The 9,886-nt window shown below is 41.0% G+C and overlaps 1 long non-coding RNA gene across 1 annotated transcript in view; it reads left to right on the top strand.

The window, feature by feature from the left end:
* The first annotated feature begins 341 nt into the window (after nucleotides 1-341).
* The window catches only part of LOC119937039, a 56,349-nt gene continuing 46,804 nt past the window's right edge, over nucleotides 342-9,886 (top strand). Inside the window, exons 1-3 of the long non-coding RNA XR_005453910.1 lie at nucleotides 342-449; nucleotides 5,751-5,821; nucleotides 6,297-6,390. This is a non-coding gene — a long non-coding RNA (uncharacterized LOC119937039). The remainder of the gene's footprint in view (nucleotides 450-5,750; nucleotides 5,822-6,296; nucleotides 6,391-9,886) is intronic.

Genomic DNA, 9,886 nt, shown 5'->3' with positions numbered 1-9,886 from the left:
GGAGCTTGGTAAATTGCTCCAAAAATGTTCCTTAGAAAATGGTCCAGGAAAGAGAACTGTAACATGATTCCTTTTTCAGCTTTTCAGATGACTATATGCTGCCAATTTGTACTTCCCAAGCGCTTAGTACAGTGCTCTGCACATAGTAAGCGCTCAATAAATACGACTGATGATGATGATGATGATGACTCCCATACTGGGAACTAGGGGGTTGACTTGTGAAAAACTGCACAGCTCACGGAACATTCATGTAATCATAATCTAATAATCTCCTCATTTGGAATATCATCATCATCGCTGTCAACAAATCTTTTTTCCCCGAGAGCCTAGGAGTTCTCTGCTGTACCAGGCATCTGGAAATATTCAATGCGAATTGAAGACAGTACCCGCCTGAAAGAAGCACCATCCAGCAGGGAACATACACACAAAATCCAGCAACATGAAGCCAGGTAGGTAATGCGGTAACCTGGGAATAAGTACCAGTCCCCTTCTTTCTTCACCCACTTCCCGACCCTTTTCTGACTTAGAACAGGAAGAGCCAATGGAATTCCCTCAATGGATGAGAGTCTATGGAAGTGCCACTGGCCCTCCGTTTCAGCTGGGGGCACGACTCGAGCACCACAACTAGGGGAAGCGCTCCTGGCTGGGTGGCTGGGGAGTGGATGGGGTGAACATTATTAATGACAATAGCGATTATAATATCATCATTATCATCATCATCATCAATCGTATTTATTGAGCACTTACTGTGTGCAGAGCACTGTACTAAGCGCTTGGGAAGTACAATTTGGCAACATATAGAGACAGTCCCTACCCAACAGTGGGCTCACAGTCTAAAAGGGGGAGACAGAGAACAAAACCAAACATACTAACAAAGTAAAATAAATAGAATAGATATGTACAGGTAAAATAAATAGATAAATAAATAGAGTAATAAATATGTACAAACATATATACAGGTGCTGTGGGGAAGGGAAGGGAAGGAAGATGGGGGGATGGAAAGGGGGACGAGGGGGAGAGGAAGGAAGGGGCTCAGTCTGGGAAGGCCTCCTGGAGGAGGTGAGCTCTCAGTAGGGCCTTGAAGGGAGGAAGAGAGCTAGCTTGGCGGATGGGCAGAGGGAGGGCAACAATGATTGTGGTAATTGTTAAGCACTTGGCATGCGCCCAACACTGCACTAAGTGCTGGGATAGATAAAAGATAATCAGGTCAGACACTCGACACATGACAGGAGTCCTTAGATGTCCCAGACATCCCGGCCATGGTGACAGGGGCCTTGGGTCACAGTCCCTTTTTCCTGTATTTTCCTAAGGAGTTTCCACAAAGAAGTGTGTGGGCCCGGGAGCCAGAGGGCTTGGGTTCTAATATCTGCTCTGTCACTTACCTGCTCGGTGACCTTGGGCAAGTCACTTAATTTCTCTGGGCCTCAGCTTCCTTATCTGCAGGATGGGTATTAACTTGTGAATAACTTGTAACTACCCCAACACTTGGCAAGTAGTAAGCCCTTAACAAATACCACAGTTATTATTAAAGCATCCCTAGAAATCTGATGCTGTGGTAGAAGTGTTAAAACCACTCAATAGAACTTGCTAATAATAATAATAATGTTGATGATGGTATTTGTTAAGCACTATGTGCCAAGCACTGTTCTACGCACTGGGGTAGATGCAAGGTAATCAGGTTGTCCCACATGGGGCTCACAGTCTTAATCCCCATTTTACAAATGAGGGAACTGAGGCAAAGAGAAGTTAAGTGACTTGCCCAGAGTCACACAGTGCTTAGAACAGTGCTTCACACATAGTAAGTGCTTAACAAATGCCGTCATTATTATTATTATTATTATAAGTGGTGGAGCCAGGCTTAGAACCCATGACCTCTGACTCCCAAGCCTGTGTTCTTTCCACTAAGCCATGCTGCTTCTCTGTTCTCTACCACAATAACACAGTGCTCTGCACACAGTAAGTGCTCAATAAATGATTGAATGAATTTATCAAAGAAAACCATGTCCCTTAAATAGGCTTTACAGCAAGCTACACAACGAAGCACAAAAGAAATTTTAATATGCTTGAGAGAGTACAATAAACATGATTCTTGCCCCTTTAAGAGTCTACGGCATCTTTCATAATATGGTCCTGAAGCCTGTGAAGTCTGTCATCCTTCAGAAAAACGAAACCCTCTTTTATGGAACAAATTCCAATTTCTGCCCAGAACTGACTTAAAATCTATTGTGATTTACATTGAGTTTTCTATTTGCACATAATACGGATTTAGACCACCCTGGGATTTCTTAGAAGTTTGGATGATCAATCTTTCACCCATCACTCTTGGGCCGCCAGACACATTTCCAAGCAATCAATAGGCTATTTAATTGCTAAAACAAACCGCCACACTTAACTCAGTGGAACTAAATTAAAGCAACATGTTGTAGAGTGCAGCCTGAAGGTCAACAAAGTAAAATGTCCAATGTGATGGTGGGGAATCAGGGGCTTGTAAGACTGCTGCTGCTATAATTCCAAAGTACATTGGTACAGTGTTTATTATGAGTTTCACAACTTTGTGATAAGCCAGTGAAGTGTATTATTCACATTTTACACTGTGGTACAGGGGCTAAAAAGCTTTTCAAGGAACATCAAGAGAACATTTATCATATGCCCCAAATCTATTGGCAGCTGGAAGAGCTGGGAGCTGGCAGAGAGACTGGGAATGGTTTTCGTTCTCTATAGTTCTCTGGCGTGTTCGATAGACTGAGACAAAAGTTGTAAAAAAAAAAAATGTACATCGCCATTCTTTATTAGATGGGAGGATCAATTAAATTTTTTTCCAGCATGTTTCCCGAGGGTGGGCAAGACTCTCCCAAGCACTTAGTACAGTGCTTTTCCCACAGTAAGCGCTCAGTACAACTGAATGAATGAATAAGTGTGCCCCTGGCAGAGGGATTGATCCTGGCTAATTTGAGAGTTATCAGGAAGAATCAGATGAGGTACAACTCTGACTCAACCATTCCTGATACCATCCCACAGAATTTAGGGTCTTGTTGAGCTTTTTAAAGCAACCAAATTTACATGGTAACTGATGAGTTCTAGCCCACTGTTGGGTAGGGACCGTCTCTATATGTTGCCAACTTGTACTTCCCAAGCGCTTAGTACAGTGCTCTGCACACAGTAAGTGCTCAATAAATACGATTGATTGATTGATTGGTGACACGGAGGTCCTGACCACCAGAGTTCTCCTGCATCCATCTTGATGCATGCAACATTCACGTCTTTAGCATGTCTGCATAAAATAACATCCTTACAGTTCAGGAGAGGGCGTTTATAAACTCCTTAGACTGGCAGCTTTGGGTGGAATGGGGACCGTGTCTGACCTGATTATCCTCTGTAATAATAATAATAATAATAATAATGGCATTTATTAAGCATTTACTATGTGCAAAGCACTGTTCTAAGGTTGGAGAGGTTACAAGGTGATCGGGTTATCCCATGGAGGGCTCACAGCCTTAATACCCATTTTACAGATGAGGTAACTGAGGCACAGAGAAGTGAAGTGTCTTGCCCAAAGACACACAGCTGACAAGTGGCAGAGCCGGAATTTGAACCCATGACCTCTGACTCCAAAGCCCATGCTCTTTCCACCGAGCCACACTGCTTCTCAATCTTCTATCTAGCTATTCATTAATTCATTCATTCAATTGTATTTATTGAGCACTTACTGTGTGCAGAGCACTGTACTAAGCGCTTGCGAAGTACAAGTTGGCAACATATAGAGACGGTCCCTACCCAACAACGGGCTCACAGTCTAGATCTACTTCTCTATCTACTCCAGCACTTAGAACAGTGCTTGGCACACAATATGTGCTTAACAAATACCATTATTATAATTATTACTACTATTATGACCAAGGAAGTGATTTTGGAATCAGGAAGAACGTGACTAAATTCTTTGTGCATATTCGTGTTACCTATGACTTAGGCCAATTGAGCTAACCTATCTTGGCAGAAATATGGGAACAAAATTTTATGGCACAAAACAATTTGATTTCTTGTAAGGAATGCTTAATAAAAGCTGCTTGAATCTGTCAATGCATCTAGATCGTGGCCTTGAGTAATTCTCACACTGTCCTGCTATAATCATCTATTAGCCATGATGAACTGGGTACACAGCAATAAATGATCCTTTTTGATATCCAAATATTAATAGACTCTGTATTTCTGCCTTGGGTATATGTACTTTGCATAATTAAAGGATGATCTCTTGGAAACAGATCAAAATGAGTTCCAATTACCAAGTCATATCTAGAGATTAGTTGTCTTGAAAAGAAACAAATCAAAGAACCTTGGCAAAAACAAATTAAAAATCTTCCTGTTTACACTATTGCATGGTCTTCTCAATCGTATTGAAAGACAGTGAGTCCAATAAATATTACTTATAAAGTAGAAATCTGCATGATATGATCATTTCACAGACTTCCCAGTTTCTTGTCATTAATCTTTCCATAAATTGTTTAATATTTTCTCTGGGATTAGCACCTTTGGCATAAGTGTACACTGTAAATCTAGCAAAGGTGCAAGCCCCCTTTTTATTTTGAGGGGAGAGGTAATAAGTATGTGACTGGTGTTTCATCACAGTGAACAATGAGGGCATTTTAGAAAAATTAAAGTCTTTACCGATCATTCTAATATTTAAAAAGTGATTAGCACACCTATCCAAGATTTCCCTGCAAATTTTGAAATGGCCCATTAGTGTATGCAAATGAGGACATTGGCAAGAGATCTGTAAGCACGAAAGCTTACAGAATAATATTCTCTTCTAAATAAACATTTTTTCTCTTCCCAGGAACGTAACATTTCTTTAGAATGTCCATGGTTGACTGCTTCTGTATATGTACTTCATTAAAGCTCAGTCCAACTCTGATTGAACAAATGTTATTAAAAGGATGATTCTGTTCTCAAAAGAACAGATTCCAAAGAATCAACCTATTCACCTTGAGGAATATGAAAAGTTGGAAGTTTATAATTATAATAATAATAATAATAATAATAATAATGATGGCATTTGTTAAGCACTTACTATGTACAAAGCACTGTTCTAAGCACTGGGGAGGATACAAGGTGATCAGGTTGTCCCAGTTGGGGCTCACAGTCTTCATCCTCATTTTACAGATGAGGTAACTGAGGCACAGAGAAGTTAAATGACTTGCCCAAAGTCACACAGCTAACAAGTGGCGGAGCCAGGATTTGAACCCATGACCTCTGACTCCCAAGCCTGTGCTCGTTCCACTGAGCCACGCTGCTTCTCAAATGAAATTTCCAGATTAAAGGAAACACAACACATACACTACCATATTACTAGAAGAGAAAATGTAACAACAGTGCAAAAAAGTTTGCCACATAAAACAGAACTGCTGACTTTTGGCTTTTTCTTAAGCTGAATATGCTACGAAATCATTCACTTCTATTCATTCAGTCAACTCGGATAAACGTTGATGCTGGGGCTGGTCACACGTATTGATCAAGCTAAAAGGCTTGTTCGGCAGTTGGGCCTGAACTTCTTACCACCCTCTGCTTATTTCTGGACTGGAAGCCCCTGGCCCTGCGTGGCAGTCAAAGGACTGGCAGTCACATACTCTTACATCTCATTCAATAAATCAATCATTATTGAGCACTTACTCTGTGCAGAGCTCTGTACCGAGAACTTGGGCGAACACACTAGAATTAGGAGGCCCGATCTCTGCTAACATTTGTCTTGGTGTCAGATTTCTCTTCCAGCTCACTCCAAAGCAGATGTTTCTGGGTTAAACAAGAAAGGACAGATATCACCTAAACTGTAAGTTACTTCATTCATTCAATCATATTTATTGAGCGCTTACTGTGTGCAGAGCACTGTACTACGCGCTTGGGAAGTACAATTTGGCAACATATAGAGACGGTCCCTACCCAACAATGGGCTCACAGTCTACTTAAGGGCAGGGATCGTGTCTTTCAACTTTATTATATTGTACTCTCCCATGCGCTTAGTACAGTGCTCTGCACACAGTAAGCAGTCAGTAAATACTACTTTCTTATGGTATTTGTTAAGCACTTACTAAGTGCCAGGCACTGTATTAAGCACTGGGGTAGATAAAAGTTAATCAGGCCGGACACAGTCCATGTCCCACAAGGGACTCCTAGTCTTAATCCCCATGTTACAGGTCAGGTAACTGAGGCACAGCTATTAATCAACTGCATTGACTGATTGATTGATTTCCTGGAAAGAAATGTGGTGATGATGATCCATTCTGCTTCCTTTCTTTTGGCCTTAGAGCAGACCACATGGTCCCAGGGATCGGAAAAAGGAAACATTTTTCCTTCACAATCTCTGTCAACCTTCCTTCAACTTTCCACAAGAACTCAAAGGTAAAATGCAGAGAAGCAAACAGTTCATCAGACTGTTGACTTTTTCCTTGGCCTGTAAAATAACCAGAGTGGTTAGGTCTAGGATTTTTTTCCACCTGAAAGAAAAAAAAATCATTACAAAAACAGGATGGTAGTGGAATCATTTGAAAAATGGGCATGCAATTTTGCCAGAGGTTTTGATGGTAAAAATATTGATGTCCCTTTTCAGTTGTTCAAAAACGCTGCAGGTACCAGATCAATCGCCTGTAATTATACGTCACTCTGCGCTATCACAAAGATCCATTGCTATAGGAGAGGTACAATAGGTAAAAGTGATCAATACCCTGCGTTTGGACATTTGAGAATTTTATCTCATTAGGATATGTTGGTGGATTGTTTTCTAGGGCTTCTGGAGACTATATTGATTTGAATGTTTCAGACACTTCCATTGATAAACTGTCAAGAAAGAAAACGCTGGTTCTTATCATACTGCCGCGCTTATAGATGTGAGCCATACTGAGTCCACCTGCTACTTAATGGAACTCATTAGACTTGGAAAAGTATCCTTGAACTGCTAGCTGGCTTTCCTTATAGAGAGACAAACACGTTCCCTCTTTGAAAAGGAACTTTCTAGACTTCACAACTCTCATTTTTTACCCTCTGCAGATGAGTTCACGATAGCTTTGATTTCCTACGTTAGCTGTAAGGGCTCTAGGAATCGGGAGACCTGGGTTCTAGACCCAGCTCTTCCACTAGACAGACGGACCCGCTGGGCCATGACACATGTCATGACATCAGTGGGAATGGGTTCTGACTGAAAATCCAGAATTGCACTTGCATTATACCGTTTATTCACCTACCCTCAGCCAACAGCGCTTATTTACAGATCCGTAACTTATTTTAATGTCTGTCTCCTCGCTCTAGATTGTGAGCCCATTAAGGGCAGAGAACATATCTGCCAACCCTGTTATATTTTATTTGCCTATAGTCAATTAAAAATTAGAGGACATGAATCATTATAGACATAAGAACTAAGTATTCATTGGGTGAGTGCCTACTATATCGGATTGAGACTGTGAGCCTCATGTGGGACAGGGACTGTGTATAACCCAATTTGCTTGTATCCACCCCAGCACTTAGTACAGTCCTGGCACACAGTAAGCACTTATCGAATACCATCCTTATTATTATACAAACGACTGTGCTAAGTGCTAGGGAAGATGTAATATAAATAAAATCAGACATGATCCTTGACTCAAAAATCTAGGTGGGGGAGTAAGATCAGACATCATTCCTGCCCCACTGGTGTTCACAGTCTAAGAACATGGGAGACCAAGTATTGGTTCCCATTAGAGATACAAAAACTAAGACACAGAGAAGTTAGATGACTTACCCAAGTCTCCTGATTTTTAGTCCCTTGATCTTTCTACTAGGCCACAGTGCTCCTCAATTACTAATTTGGACTAAATTATTCTAGTACACTAAATCTAGCTCATTCTGTACTATTTTACTCTCCCAAACACTTAAAGAATAGACACACACACACACGCACGCTCGTAGATATGCATTTACACACACATACTTGTTAAAGGGGGGGAAAAAACCCTTCAGCACACTGAGGTTAAATCCACCTGGATTCAATAATAATAACAATCATGACATTTGTTAAGCATTTACTATGTACGGGGCATCATCATCAATCGTATTTATTGAGCGCTTACTGTGTGCAGAGCACTGTACTAAGCGCTTGGGAAGTACAAGTTGGTAACATATAGAGACAGTCCCTACCCAGCAGTGGGCTCACAGCCTAAAAGGGGGAGACAGAGAACAAAACCAAACATACTAAAAAAATAAAATAAATAGAATAGATATGTACAAGTAAAATAAATAAATAAATCAGGATCCCAGGTGTCAAGATGGGAGGAGATGCTAGCACAGTCCTGCCCTTTTCCCATTGAGAATTTTCCTAAAATGACAGATGATTGGAAGCTGAAACTTTATTAGAAAAGGAGTTTCTTTGCTGACAGTCTTGGGACAAGTTTTAGCCAGAGAGGTCCACAGATCCTAGACAAACCTGTGAATTGGTCATTGTATACAGAGGATGTTGTAACCGAGGATTAACTTGTCGAGTTTTGCATTTTAACCATCGCAAATAATCTACTTGCCTATGATCGATATAGATAATCAGAGACATGGCATGGGGAGAGCAATCATTTATCCAATTTGGACAGGGAAATTCAGATTTGGGGGACTTTCTGGCTTCCAGTCTGAAAGTACGAGGTTGCTCAAGGGCATGTTTAAACTAATCTATTTAATAGAAGTTGTATTGTATGTGATACTTTCTTTACACTGGTAGACGAAGCCTGGCTTTTAATATAAATACTTTACAACAGAAAATAACAATACAAAAAGACAGGACTTTCATCTCCTCTAGCACTGTGAAATTCATGTGGATTCTGTGAACAGAATTTTTAACAACATACAATCCTCTTTTGTTAGAGATTTCAAAATAGTACTTAGACTTTGGAAACAGTTCCAAATTCCACTAGACAACTAAACATGGTTGTCATCAAACCACCCCAAATAGGCTCATCTTAAAAGGCTACTGGGCAAATGCTGAAAATTGACATTAAATACTGAAGAGAGGCCGCATAGTGTGATACAGAAGTTCTAGAGATGGTAAGAAGCTTAACACCCTGTCTCCAAAACTTCTTCCGTACCACCCTGTCTACAAACTCCTCTCTTTAATGTCCTGTCAACAGTAGCTATGGAGGTAAAGGGATATGACCAGTGTTGCCACTACAGGCAGGGCCTGCTTTGTAAAGTGTTTCACCCCAAATAGGCACTTTCATTCATTCAATCGTATTTATTGAGCACTTACTGTGTGCACAGCACTGTACTAAGCACCTGGGAATTACAAGTCGGCAACTTACAGAGACGGTTTCTACCCAACAACGGGCTCACAGTCTAGAAGGGGGAGACAGACAACAAAACAAAACATGTGGACAGGTGTCAAAACCGTCAGAATAGAGTTACAGCTATATGCAAATCATTATCAAAATAAGTAGAGTAGTAAATATGTACAAGTAAGATAAATAGGGTGATAAATCTGTACAAATATATGCAAGTGCTGTGGGAAGGGGAAGAGGGTAGGGCAATGGGGGGATGGGGAGGAGGAGGGGAAAAAGGGGGCTCAGGAAGGCACTTAGCACTTTAACGACTTTCACATTCTCCTACATAACTGACAGCCCAAGAGAGAAGCAGCCTGGCTCAATGCAAAGAGCCCGAGCTTTGGAGTCAAAGGTCATGGGTTCGAATCCCAGCTCCACCACATGTCAGCTGTGTGACCTAGGGCAAGTCACTTAACTTCTCTGAGCCCCAGTTCCCTCACTTGTCAAATGGGGATTAAGACTGTGAGCCCCACGTGGGACAACCTAATCACCTTGTATCCCCCCAGCACTTAGTGCTTTGCACATAGTAAGCGCTTAACAAATGCTGTCATTATTATTATTATTAT

Source organism: Tachyglossus aculeatus, chromosome 14 (genome assembly GCF_015852505.1).
Source record: "Tachyglossus aculeatus isolate mTacAcu1 chromosome 14, mTacAcu1.pri, whole genome shotgun sequence".
NCBI classification, from domain to species: Eukaryota; Metazoa; Chordata; class Mammalia; order Monotremata; family Tachyglossidae; genus Tachyglossus; species Tachyglossus aculeatus.
This window is presented reverse-complemented; position numbering and strand designations above follow the sequence as displayed.